This window comes from Larus michahellis, chromosome 3 (assembly GCF_964199755.1).
Source record: "Larus michahellis chromosome 3, bLarMic1.1, whole genome shotgun sequence".
In the NCBI taxonomy this organism is placed as follows: domain Eukaryota; kingdom Metazoa; phylum Chordata; class Aves; order Charadriiformes; family Laridae; genus Larus; species Larus michahellis.
Genome location: NC_133898.1, coordinates 119,426,506 through 119,439,888, shown reverse-complemented (window position 1 = coordinate 119,439,888; position 13,383 = coordinate 119,426,506).

The following is a 13,383-nucleotide window of genomic DNA, read 5'->3' as shown; positions in this document are numbered from 1 at the left end:
TGTGGGTCTGGGGAGACCGTTGAGGGCATAAGGATGAGCAAAGCGTTCACCCTGATGGAGGCAAGTTTTGCCATAAAGTGCCTTCAGAGCCAGAGAAGGAGCCGTGGCCCTGTTTGCTCTACCGGTATAGACGCAGACAGAGGTTCAACTTTGAAAAACAGCCACCCATTTCTACCCACAGAGCTCAGGTTCCCAAAATGTACTCGTATGAAGTGTGCCTCGGTTTTGGCCAAGTCGGGAAGCTCTATAAGGTCTCTCCATGATCTCTGTATGATCCACAGCCCGTGTAAGTCAGTAGAATCTCATGGTATCTGGCTGCTCTTGGATTAGTTATTTTTGGATGGCACTGTGTTGCGACCCACAAGTATGAGAATCCTCAGTTAGGAAATTCTCTTGTAAAGTAGGGACAATTATAACAAACAAAAATCACTGGAAATGGTAGAACAGTTCACAGTTTTGTTTAATAACAGGGCCTTAGAACGTACCATACAGAGGAAGGCATGGCTACAGGCTGGTGTATTTTTCTATACCCTATGACCGTTTGATACTCTCTCACTGAAGAGCTAAGAAAGTCTATTATTTCAGGTGTCATCTTCCTAGAAAGTAAATTCATGACAAAAAAAAAAAAAAGTGTTTGCATTCTTCATTTTATTCTATCTATCTCTCGCAAATTTTAGGAATTCCCTTTTTGTCTGCCAGTAACGTCAAAACGTTGAAGGGTAGTGAGATATGAGGCTAACACCAATGAAATACGAACTGACACTTCGAAAATTGTAAGACATTTTCTGGTTGAATGGCAGTTGTGATTTTTATTTCAGTAATGTATTCTGCAATACAAAGGCTAACATCTCAGTCTTCATCTCCTTTAAAATGAAAGGTTCTTTGCTCATATTTCTGAAGTGATTATGGAAGGGAGGGGAAGCCTGGATGCATGGAAGGAGCAAAAATTTTTCCATTAAAAACAAAAAAAAAGACATAGAATAGAAAATTTTTAGAGCTTCCATATGTGTCTGATTCAGATTTGAAATTTAAAATAAATTCTGCAGATAATCCCTGTCATCCGCAAGTATGGTAGATAAGTGCAGTTTTTTGTGTACAGCTATTTAAGGACTGATCTACTTTTTTTTTTGTTCTACATTAAAGTATATTTCCACCAAGCTGTGAGTTTGGTGAGAGAAACAGACTTGTAACAATAAGTAAAAAATCATATCGGATGGGAAGAATACAGGCTGAAACTGAGTAAATACGGATAAATGTGTTGTGTTTCAACAACACTAATCCCATAACATTCAGCCTCCTTCACAATTAGGACAGAAGTCTAGTCTTATTTTACTGGCAAGAAGCGGATCATACTAATATCCATGTAGAGCACTTAGTCGACAAAGCCCCATCTTGCAGTTTGTACCATGAAAACAATATCTATCTCCCAAAAGCTTTTAAAGCCACTTCATCTCTTATTTAACAAGAGGTTTCCCAAGTATTAGCTGCTACACTGGCCACTCACTGCGGCGGAGGCTGTTACCATCCAGCTTTACAGAGGCGCGGACGAGGAGTCAATCGCCCGTATATAAAACGTGGGGCAAGCAGCTGCAGGTCTCACCAACTTCAGCAGACGCAGCAGGTGTTCAACACTTCTGAAAAATAGTGTTGAACACCTCAGTTTATGCCCAAGCCGGCAATAAAGGAAGGAAAGGATCCACCACATTTGTCATCCAGAGTCACATTAGCCCCCAGACCATGCTTCTCTCCTTTTTAAGGTTTTCCCTCAATTTGGATAGAAGCTTTTTTTTTTTTTTTTTTTAAATGAGTAGACTTTGCACTTTCTTTCTACATGTGGAAGATGGTTTAATCTGTGTCCAACCTCAACTGAAATAAATAAGACTTCTAGGTAAGCAAGCTGGTCAACTAATACAGACTTTTGTTTTTCTTTTTTTCAAGCTGGTCAACTAATACAGACTTTTGTTTTTCTTTTTTTCTTTTCTTCTTTTTTTTGAGGCCAATATGCCAAAGAATAGGGATGAATAGCCAGCTACAGTTCCCAGAGGGAAAGAAGGCAGTAAGAGAACCAGGACTGATCCTGAGTCCAGCCCTATGAAAGGAAGTCCACAACCCTCACTATAATCAATGAAAGCCATGCGTAAATTTGATTTCTAATTGTTAATAATGTTTTTGTCCATACAAACCTGTGCCTAGCACACAAGAGAAAATGTTGTTATTCATTTGCAGTAAGACCAGAAATAGGCCAGTTCTAGCGCTGTTAAAAAAACCTGCCATAAATATTTTAAACCTTTAAAGTTCTCAAGGGCGCAACTCCCAAATGCCAACCAAAGAGCCTGCTCATGGAGAAGAAACAGTCAAGTGAGCGTCATTGTTTTCACTAGGGCTTTCCATAGCGACAAGCATCTCCCTGGCATTGCCCTGGCAGGATCAGGACCTATCTATTTGCTCTACATCCTCAAATGTAAGTATTTGATCCTCCAAATAGTGGGGGTCTCCATTGACTGACAAGTGACATCAGCTCCGCAATTCATTTAAAACATCTGATCTCCAAGCAACTGCCTGCCCAGATGAAAAGGGCTACGTGTGGAATTTACACCTACCCACCTTTTAAGTTGGGAGTTTATTACCTAGTGGTTTTCAGCTGATATTTAGGAATGTCTTTTTAATACCCCTGTTAACAGAAGTTGAAAGGAGGTTCGACTATGTGGTTGGTCTTTAATGTCTACTGGCTACTTCAGCCAGAAGGAAAGGGCAAAGCAGGGGGAGGAATGGGAGAATAATAAGGTTTATTTTGCTCAGAAAATGAAAAGTAACAGATATTATCAAAATAACAAAAGCTGGTTCAGTAGGACAACTCCATTATCATTCACTGCAGCTTCATTGTACCAGCTTTCATGCTGGGTTTCAAAAAATTTTGTCTGCTTTAAGAAGTTGATGTATTTCAGTTTTTTATGGGAGAGGTGGAGGGTTAGCTGTTGCAAATGTTTCAAGATCTTCAGCAATGATGGTAAGCAAAAAACATATGCTCCATTGTAATAAATGATAAAGTATAATATAAATTATTTCCAAGTGTTTCTTTTACTGTCCCCATGAACAGCTTGATGATTGCCTTTGCTGTGTGGGACAGTGGTTTCACAGGGCTTCTTAAAAAAGCGGGATAGCACCTAAGGGTCCCAGGGGAAGTTCAAGGTTTGTGCTCTTGCTTTCCTGCTGTTACGATGGGCTTCCCCACCCTGGGCTCTAAATGGCTCATTTTGCAGCGTGATGAATTTTCCAAAACTAGCTAAACCTTGCAAGAATTTCCAATAGCCAGGAAAATTGCACTAAAAGCTCAGTTGTGACTATTTCTAGTCGAGCGGCACAGCTGAAGCTGGGGGTTTGTGAAAGGAGCTGTTTTTCAGTTGCTGTGATTGCATTTCAGCTCAGGCTGTTCCTTTTCATCCGCTGAACCCTCCTCATCAGTATCTGCTCGTTCCTTCCTCCCCTGTGTCCTAGCACTGATGTGCAGAATTGCTGCGTGCTGCTAATAGAAACCGTGTTTCACCCGGGTGCTAAACGAAGTTATGCTCTGGGCACAGCCCGCAGTTCGGTTTAATAATTATAAAATGGATCGATAGTCCGGGTAAGAGACAACATACAATACAAGTGTTAGATTACAAATTTTATTTCACTCTTACATACTTCTCATTCTGAAATGAAGCGCTATGTGCCTGTTCAAGCCACCTTTCACAAGCACACGGCCAACCCACGGGTGAGGACCATTGATTTTAAACTGCAGTCATAAATTTCTTGGCAAGCTGCTAAATCTTAATTGTCGTCACATTCAGTCCCACAAAAAAACAAGTCTGTCTTTCAGTCGACTGATGAACAGGAATAGCGTATTAAGTTTGGGTTGAGTTTTTTTTTTTTTAATTTGCTCTGAATGCTTCTATGAATTTTGCCTAGCAAATTAAACTCAGTGTTACGACAGTCCCATGAATACATTGGGTAAAATCATGGGTAAAATCATAGGGTGAAATACATGGGTAAAATCATAGGGTGAAATACATAGGTAAAATCGTTCCCTTTTTTTTACAGGTGAACTTTGCCCACACAGCAGGTTTTCAGATTATATGAAATTGGAGGGAAGTGGTTAATATATTGGAGAGCAGAGCTGCCATTCAGAGCGACCTGGACAGGCTGCAGAAAATGATGCAGGAGCAGCCTCGGGAGGTGCAAGGAAAGCAAATGCAAATCCCTAGGCCGGGTGAGATACCCTCAGGCAGCAGCGCAGGCTCAGGGTGAAATGCCAGGAGGCAGCAGCAGAAGACCTGGGCAACCTGGTGGGTTGACAGGCTGGAGAAAGTCCAGCAAAGCGTGACCAAGCTGGCCAGGGGGCTGGTGAGCAAAGCGCATGGGGAGAGGCCCAGGGAGCTGGGTCGGTCCAGGCTAGAGGCGAGAAGGCTCGGGGGAGACCTTACCACCGCCTGCAGGCCCCCGATGGGAGAGTGAAAAGAAGAGCAACCAAACTCTTTGCAGAAGTTCACAGTGGAAGAAAGAGAGACAACGAACACATCAAGTTCTAAGTCTTACAAGCCTTTGACCTTTCAATGATGCATTATAGGTTTCCTGCTGTACTTTTCCTGCTGTGTAGACGACACTGATATTTTTCCTGCCTGATTAGATTTTTGGCCAGTTGTGCTTGGGTGACAAGGGCATAGTGCAGAGGTCTCTATTCTCCACCACTGGAGACCCTGCTCCCTTTCTTTGCCTCCCGAACAGCTTTTATTTTCCATCTCTTCTTTCCATCTTTCTACCTCTAGCTTGTCCCATCCATGACTAAACACTATTTCATGTCCTCTTTTCTCTATCTTTTCTTTTCCTTTCTTTATTTTCGTTTTTTTTTTTTTTTTTTAAGGGTTTACCTATTTGATTTTCAGTCTCTTTCTCATTCTTTTTGGTGCTTCTTGATACTGACAGTAGAACATGATGCCTTTTTTAATACCCCGTGCCCACATAAAACTTACTTCTCCGTTTACCTGATCATGGATGAAGTTAATGTTAGAAGCAGGAAAACATTTAATTATCCACTTGAAACAGGCACAAGTTCCAGTGCACACATTATCAAATAAATAATTACACTAGTTACAGTTACAGTATATACTTATAGACAGGGGCTCAGTTATGGTTGTAAAGTTGCAAGGAGTCATTTACTTCAGGCCATCGTTGTTTAGAAAATTCTCATATATTTTAATTTCTATTTTTGAAACACATGAAAGAGGAAAAAAACTAAACTCCTACCTGGAAAACTTATGTACGGGCCAGTAAATCAAGCTTATAAATCTATTAGGTCAAACAAAAAGAAGGTAAAATGGAGAAACAGTGTGAAAAAAAGGATTACTGATCAAACTCTTAGCTTGCCTTGGCTCTGAGAGCCCATTGAACTGTATGCTGCTGGCCACCCCGTCACTCTGATGAGACACAGACATCTGGTTTGCACCCTGCCTAAGTTCCTGCTTAGTTAATGGTAATTGGGATGTGTAAAATCGGTGCATGCATGAATAAGCAGGTAGATCTTACAACAGCAGGTATGTAAATCTTGAGGGCAGCTGGTCTCGGCTAAAATTCCATTCTCTCAGGGTCCAGTTTGCTGCAAACCAGGGAGAACTGTAAAGTCAGGTCACAAATGTGCCATTCTCGGCTCTGCTACTGACTTGTGTGATCGTAGAGATCCCCATCTTCTGCTTCTGCTCCCCTATGTCTCTCCCTGCCTTAAATACAGACCGTGTCGGGGGAGGGATTACCTCTCTGCAGAGATCTTCTGTAGGATGCCCGCCACACTGGGCATTAAAGCTTGTGATGCTGTCCTGTTACAAAATACCGTATAAAATGGAGACAGCATCAGAAAACAAATCTAAATTGTCTGGGTAATATTGTTTCAGACCAACTGAGCCCCCAGAGAAGCAATTTTCTAAAGCAAATATTGGCAAATGGGTTGTAGTCAAAAAAAAAAGAAGAAAGAAAAAAGGGAAACTTAAATTTGCCTGACATTGACCTGCCCTGTCAGGCTGGGATGCACATTCATCAGTCTCTTGCTCTTATCTGGTATCTGACATTCTGTGATGAGTTGAAAGCAAAGTAACACAGATGGATAGTGCTCTCTTTTGAAGAACAAAACATACCAGGAACTGAATTTTCAAGTACATTCAACGTGAATTTAACTCTTAGGTTGTAGGAGCAACTTTTAAAGACAAGAGAAAGAAGAAAAAGGAAAAGAAAAAAAAAAAGCTAAAAAGGGCTATTGGGAATCCCCTATTAATGTGCGTATAAAGTAAGCTAACATTTACATAGTCCCCTTACTTTCAATGTACTTCACACAAAGGCTAATCAATACTCATTACACAGCTTTAAAAAGGCTGAGTATGCCGGGGTCGTGAGCCGCATCCTCGTAACTACAGCACACAGTCTGAAGCCACCTATTTATTTGGCCAGACACCTCCATCCTTGGAGTTTTCCGGAGGTCAGACAGGCTGTCCTCCCCCATGGAGCCTAGCAAGCCTTGTCTTCTTTCAGAGAAAAAACTCCGTTGGGAGAAATACCAATTGCTCGTGGCACAGGAAGGAATTTCAGGCCCGCGATTTTTAACTAGTGAACTCAGCCTACCTTAGGAATTGAGCCTGAGATGAGAATGAAATGAGCCCCTGGCTCACAGACCTGGAATTACCCATCATGATCCCGCAAATAAATCAGCTGATTATATTAAATTCTAGGCAATTGTGAGGGATACGATAGTCCTGTTTCAAATATTCAGCTATGTTCCTCCTGAGTCCTGTGTCTTCCTACTTATTTTAGGGTCGAATAGCAAACACTAAGAACATCCTTTATATATCCTCAATTATGCACTTGATATTGCTCACATGTGCTCATGGTGCCAGTAACCCCCTGATTTTTTTCCAAGGCTTCCTCTTCCAGCCTGAAGATAGCTCGCCTGCCCAGAGAATTCTGTATTATTTTTTTTAATAACAAAGCAAAAAATTAGATAATATTTAAGAAATGGCTCCATGGCCATCACAGTCTTTTCTGGAGTTTGCAACGTGCCAAAATTCTTAAAGTGTCCTACAGTGGGAAGTTCCATTTCAACAATAAATTCAGACGTACAGAAGAAGCCAATCTTTACGGCCCAGTGGGCTTTACATCACACTCCATATTCCTTTAAAATCTTCCACGGGGACTTTATCTCCCTTAAAAAAAAACCTCTACTAAAAGAACCTCAAATATATTTTGTCTTGCGTTGTATAAAGGCTGCTCAAATTCAGCAACAGAGTATGTCCTTGACACAAATTGTATGACTACTTTTTCTAGTGCCCATCTTCAGAGTGACCCTCAGAGCTGCTTTTGCTCCCAGATCTTCCACCTGGCAAAAAGTGCATGTAGGTGTCTGGCCGGGGCCACAAGCACTGGAGGAAAAAGATCAAAGGCCTATAAATGTGTCAAACTTTCAAATGCAAATCACCTGCCATAACGCTGCTGAGAACAAATCCTTCATTATCACCATTCTGTGAAAGGCTTAAATTAGCCTGAATTGGCTGAAAAGAACAAGAAAAAGAAAGCCATTTATCTTCCTGTGAGCTTTATTACCTTTAGATTTATTTGGCTAATGGTCCAATAGCCCAGTAATCAGAATATCTGCATAACAAGTTCTTCAAATGATCCATAAATAAAATATGTGATCGCATAATGTTAAACTGAGATCTGTGACAACAGGTTATTAAAAGAGTACTCACAATAAGGCGTTCTTTTTAATTGACAAACTACGAGATACCGTGATTTATGTACTAAAAATTATCAACCGGCTTCTTACCTTAAAATTCATTTAGGGGAATTTTTTAACGTGCACTTCCTAAACTGTATGTTCTCCAGACAGATGCCATATTCATCCTTATTTTAGGCTGTCGTTATTCTGAAAACATAATTACTTTCTTAAAAGGTACTATGTATTGTTTTTATAGACAGTTTCAGTATTGTAGTAGAATAGTCTAATTGACTGGAAGAGCAAGAGTTAAAAGTGAAAATGCACTAAATTAATCTTATTTGTAAAGGGAAAGCCTAGCACTCTGGTTTTAAACAAACAACTGCAGAGAGGTTTTGTTAAGCAAGCTTTACTGGAAGAGGAAGAGGAAGAAAAGAAGAAGAAGAAGAAGAAGAAGAAGAAGAAGAAGGAGGAGGAAAAGGAAAAAAGAAAAAGGAAAAGGAAAAAGAAAAAGAAAAAGAAAAAGGAAAAGGAGAAAGAAGAAAAAGAAAAAAAAAAGAAAAAGAAAAAGAAAAAAAAGAAAAAGAAAAAGAAAAAGAAAAAGAAAAAGAAAAAGAAAAAGAAAAAGAAAAAGAAAAAGAAAAAGAAAAAGAAAAAGAAAAAGAAAAAAGAAAAAGAAAAGGAAAAAGGGGAAAGAAAAAGGAAAAAGAGTCCAGAAAACAGTGACATCCTCTTTGATGATGGCATATCAGCAGACACCAGAATGAAGGTGGATTTGTGCTTGGAGACATGTGGGTGTGATTCCACCACCTTCACTTGGACTTGAAGGTAAGAACACCGACAAATGTCACACATCTCCTGATGTTCAAAATAAAGGCAAACCATGACCTCTAATCATGATTAGAAAGGTAATAGAGAAGCAGAAGATGTTGGGCTGTATGTGCTCAAGTAAAAATGATGGTAGGAGCCAGGCAGGGGAGGTCAGCGGTTTGGCACAGGTCTGTACACAGGCATGCCTTGGGCTCTCCCAGGAGGTTATTTCCAAATTTATAACACAAGTGTTTAGGAATGCAGGACTGATGTATGCCTTATGCCACCCCACTGTAGTATCTCCTTCTCCTCTGCTGTACCTCCTAAACTTCTCCATAAAATCAGCAGCACCTTCCTCAGGACTTTGATAAGCCCTCATGCTCCCCCCACGCATCCTCCATCTTTTTTGATCTGCCCGATAGCCAAAAGATAGCCCATGGTACAGCTTAGGGAAGCACATGAGCGCTGACTGTCCAGCTGGCTGTCATCAGAGACACTGCCAATTTCTTTCCATCAGGAAGGCATGAAAAGTCTTTCTTTCTTGAGCAACTGATTATTAAAAATTCATAGCCCTGAAACCATCAAATTTGGTTGAAATTGGCGAGTTGTTAAAAAAATATCAGTGAAGGACAAAGGGAAAGAAGTCACACGACATAGACAAGGCATCGTTCCATAAGGCTGGAGCCCCCAACGTAAGGACATGGACCTGCTGCAGTGGGTCCAACGGAGGGCCATGAAGAGCACCTCTGCTATGAGGACAGGCCGAGAGAGTTGGGGCTGTTCAGCCTGGAGAAGAGAAGGCTCCGGGGAGACCTTATAGCCCCTTCCAGTACCTGAAGGGGGCTACAGGAAAGCTGGTGAGGGACTTTTTACAAGGGCGTGTAGCGATAGGACAAAGGGTAACAGTTTTAAACTGAAAGAAGGTAGTTTTAGATTAGATATCAGGAAGAAATTTTTATTTCTATAAACTATTTCTATAAAACTATTTCTATAAACTGTGAGGGTGGTGAGACACTGGAAGAAGTTGCCCAGGGAAGCTGTGGATGTCCCATCCCTGGAAGTGTTCAAGGCCAGGCTGGATGGGGCTTTGAGCAGCCTGGTCTAGTGGGAGGTGTCCCTGCCCATGGCAGGGGGGTTGGAACCAGATGATCTTTAAGGTCCCTTCCAACCCAAACCATTCTATGATTCTATGCCCATAACTGGGTGGTGCGGCTACTCTCCCAGAAGACAGATGATTTCAAGCCATGTTCAAGCCATGTGCAAACCTCACGCAGTTCAAGTGCAAGTTCAAGAAACCAAGTGCAAGGTCCTGCACCTGGGTTGGGGCAATCCCAGGCACAAATACAGGTTGAGCGGAGAATGGATTAAGAACAGCCCTGAGTAGAAGGATTTAGGGGTGCTGGTAGATGAGAAGCTCAACATGAAAAGGAAATGTGTGCTCACAGCCCAGAAAGCCAACCATATCCTGAGTTGCATCAAAAGAAGCATGGCCAGCAGGTCGAGGAAGGTGATTTTGCCCCTGTACTCAGCTCTGGTGAGATCCCACATGGAGTACTGCATCCACCTCTGTAGCCCCCAACTTAAGAAGGACATGAACATGTTAGAGCGGATCCAGAGGTGGGCCATGAAGATGATCAGAGAGCTGGAGCACCACCTCTATGAAGACAGGCTGAGAGAGTTGGGTTTGTTCAGCCTGGAGAAGAGAAGGCTCTGAGGAGACCTTATTGCAGCCTTCCAGTACCTAAAGGGGGCCTACAGGAAAGATGGGGAGGGACTCTATCAGGGAGTGTACCGATAGAACTAGGGGTAAGAGTTTTAAACTGCAAGAGGGTAGATTTCGATTAGATATTAGGAAGGAATTCTTTACTGTGAGGGTGGTGAGGCACTGGCACAGGTTGCCCAGAGAAGCTGTAGATGCCCCATCCCTGGAAGTGTTCAAGGCCAGGCTGGATGGGGCTTTGAGCAGCCTGGTCTAGTGGGAGGTGTCCCTGCCCATGGCAGGGGGGGCGGAACCAGATGATCTTTAAGGTCCCTTCCAACCCTAACAATTCTATGATTCTATGCCCATAACTGGGTGGTGTGGCTACTCTCCCAGAAGACAGATGATTTCAAGCCATCCAGCGCAAGGACACATCTGAAATTCTGTATTTATTAAGAACTTCTATGAAAAAGGCACTCCACTTTCTTCTGGTCTATCCAACAGAATACTAGAGGCTGGATTAAGCCTACTAAGCAGTAGTTTTGGTTACCTGCTCTCAGGAAACTTTCAGATTTCTATAAACTCAAAAGAATGTAAGAGACTGGCAGCCTCTACTGCTAAGCAAGCTCTCTGGAATTATCCACAGTCAAACCACAAAAACAATTTAGGTACAGAAAAACGCAATTAATATAAATGTCCCGGTGCCATAGAGTCATCTGTGAACTGGTGATTGCCCATTCCTGCAGCAGCATCTCATGAAAGATGCTGTCTATCCCAGCAGTGTCTTCCTAGGTCATACGGAGACATGAGCCCTGTAATGAGAAGAAAAAAGACCATCTCCCACATTTCTGACTGGTGGGTCTTATTTGGTGAAGAGGCCATTCAGCAATTACAAAAACTACCAACATCTTAGTCCGGATGAAGGTCTTACAAAGCCCCTGCACAGCAGGCGTACACGCGGCTGTAACTCCTGAAGTCCTTCATTCATTAAACTCCAGACTTTGGAGAGTCTGAGCCTCAGCAGAGGGCTCTTTTCCACCCAGCTGCAGACCAAGCAGCAAATTTAGCTCATCAGTGTAAAAGATTCAAAGAAAATGTCTACAAGACATTGCAGTGGGTTGAGTACAGAAGCTTAAAGGCTAAAGCTGCTCTGAGACCAACTGATTCACGTTGGACTGGAAGACAGCTCAAATTCAACCTGAAATAAGGCCACAAATTCCATGTTTTTGCAGCAGATAGCACAAAGCCTAGAAGCTGGCCAAGTTTTATCTCGCCTGTCCGTTATTTGTTATGTGGTACCACTGCCAGGGCAGCACGGGGACGGTGGGAGAAGACAGCACATGAATGTTCATCTAGTAAGTTTGCCCACAAATTTACTCAGAGCAGATCATGCTCACAGTTCCTCCTACCATGTCATGAAGAACACCCATTACTTGCCATAGACCCAACCTTTGTCAAGAACCTTTGGTAGAACAACTAACTTGGCTTTGAGCATGGATGGGGAGGTGCTCCAGCAGAACAAATTGCAATTTAAAATCAGATATTAGTATAACACAAATGCTAAGGAACAGCTATTTCTACACTGTATTGGCATTAAAAATATCTCTGGTTAGCTTCTTTTCTATCATATTTTAGTCAGGCAGCTATTTCACTTTAAATATCCATCAGGTGGAATTTTAGCATACATAGCTGTTTTCACGGAGGAAAATTTTCAGTCATATCCCTTTTTCCAGTTGCATTCAGTCTTGGAAGTGACAAAATCTCTCCAAGCCCACCACAGGAAATTGGGGTGGCGGGTAGAGACAAGGCTTGGGTTTAAAGAACTTTTAAAGTTTGATATGTGATTAATCTTATTAAGTTAAACTAAGTTCAGTGCTGATAGTAGCTACGATGGAGGCTCCACGAGCAAGATAACTAGAGAGCAGTTCTGTCACCCATCGTAATTTTGTTTTCTTGAAAAAGTTAAAGTGTTTTGTTTCCTGAAGGAAAAAGCGCTAAATCTAGCGCTGAGTTTACTGTTTTGTCGGTAGCACTTAGGTTTATAACAACTCTCAATAATATTCTAACCGCAGTTTCCTTTTATCTGCCGACATAATTTGGCAGGGTTTAACACCTTTTTAGACATGAAAAGGCTTTATCTTGTCTCAAGTAACAGCTGCCGTTCGTCTCTTTCACCACTTTATTTCCAAGCTTCTTTCTTGACGCAAGAGCACAGAACCAAGTCTGTGCAAAGCCTCAATGATAAATAATCCCCTTCTCAAATTAGGAAATTTCTCTGTTAACTAGCAAAAGTTTTATCAAATTCATCAATTTTATCAATAAAGTAGAAATTGGTAAATGCAATGAAAATGAATTTTTCCTTTAGTTAGCATGTTCACACGTGCTAGTAAGTATTTCAGTAATATCTTTCAATGAAAAATTAAGAGCATGTATAGCTTAATATAGAAACTAAGAGGTGGGTTGTGGTTTTGGTTTTTTTTACATTATATTTTTTGTAGCTTTCTATGTATATATACCATGTAAACAGTATTTATTTTCCTTTCTGGTTGATTCCCCATGGACCTCAAATAGTAAGTTACAATCACAGGAAATCCCTTTGTTAAGCAATGCTACATAAATTTGCATCTAAGTGGATGTTTAATTCTTTTTGTAAGTGGAAATGATGATATTTACACTGATAAGCAAGAACCTATGCATTCTGCCCTATGTCTCTGCAGGAAAGATTCAAGCTAGAGGGATGCCGACATCCAGCGTGATAATCCAGGTAAAGCACTCGGGCTGGTACAGTTTCTTCTACAGAAAAACTTTCAGAAAAGTATTTGAAAAACAATGCATCTTTTATTTGCCCCATCCCCAGAGCAGGTATAGTTTTATTACTTTAGATGAAGCACCCTGATACAGCCTCTTTGGGCTGACTAGGATAGATGATAAATGAAAATATAGTCAGGGTCATCAGGCTGATGCATCACATTCACTTACACTTACAGCCAGTCTAACATAATCCTGTAGGAGTATTTCCCGCAGAAGAAAGTTATCTGTTACACCCACACAATTTATTTAAACATTTTCTCCACGAGTGCGAGAGGTTGCAAAACAGTCAGCTTTGGCACAGTAAAAACACTTCCAAAGAAGAAAAATCATCCCT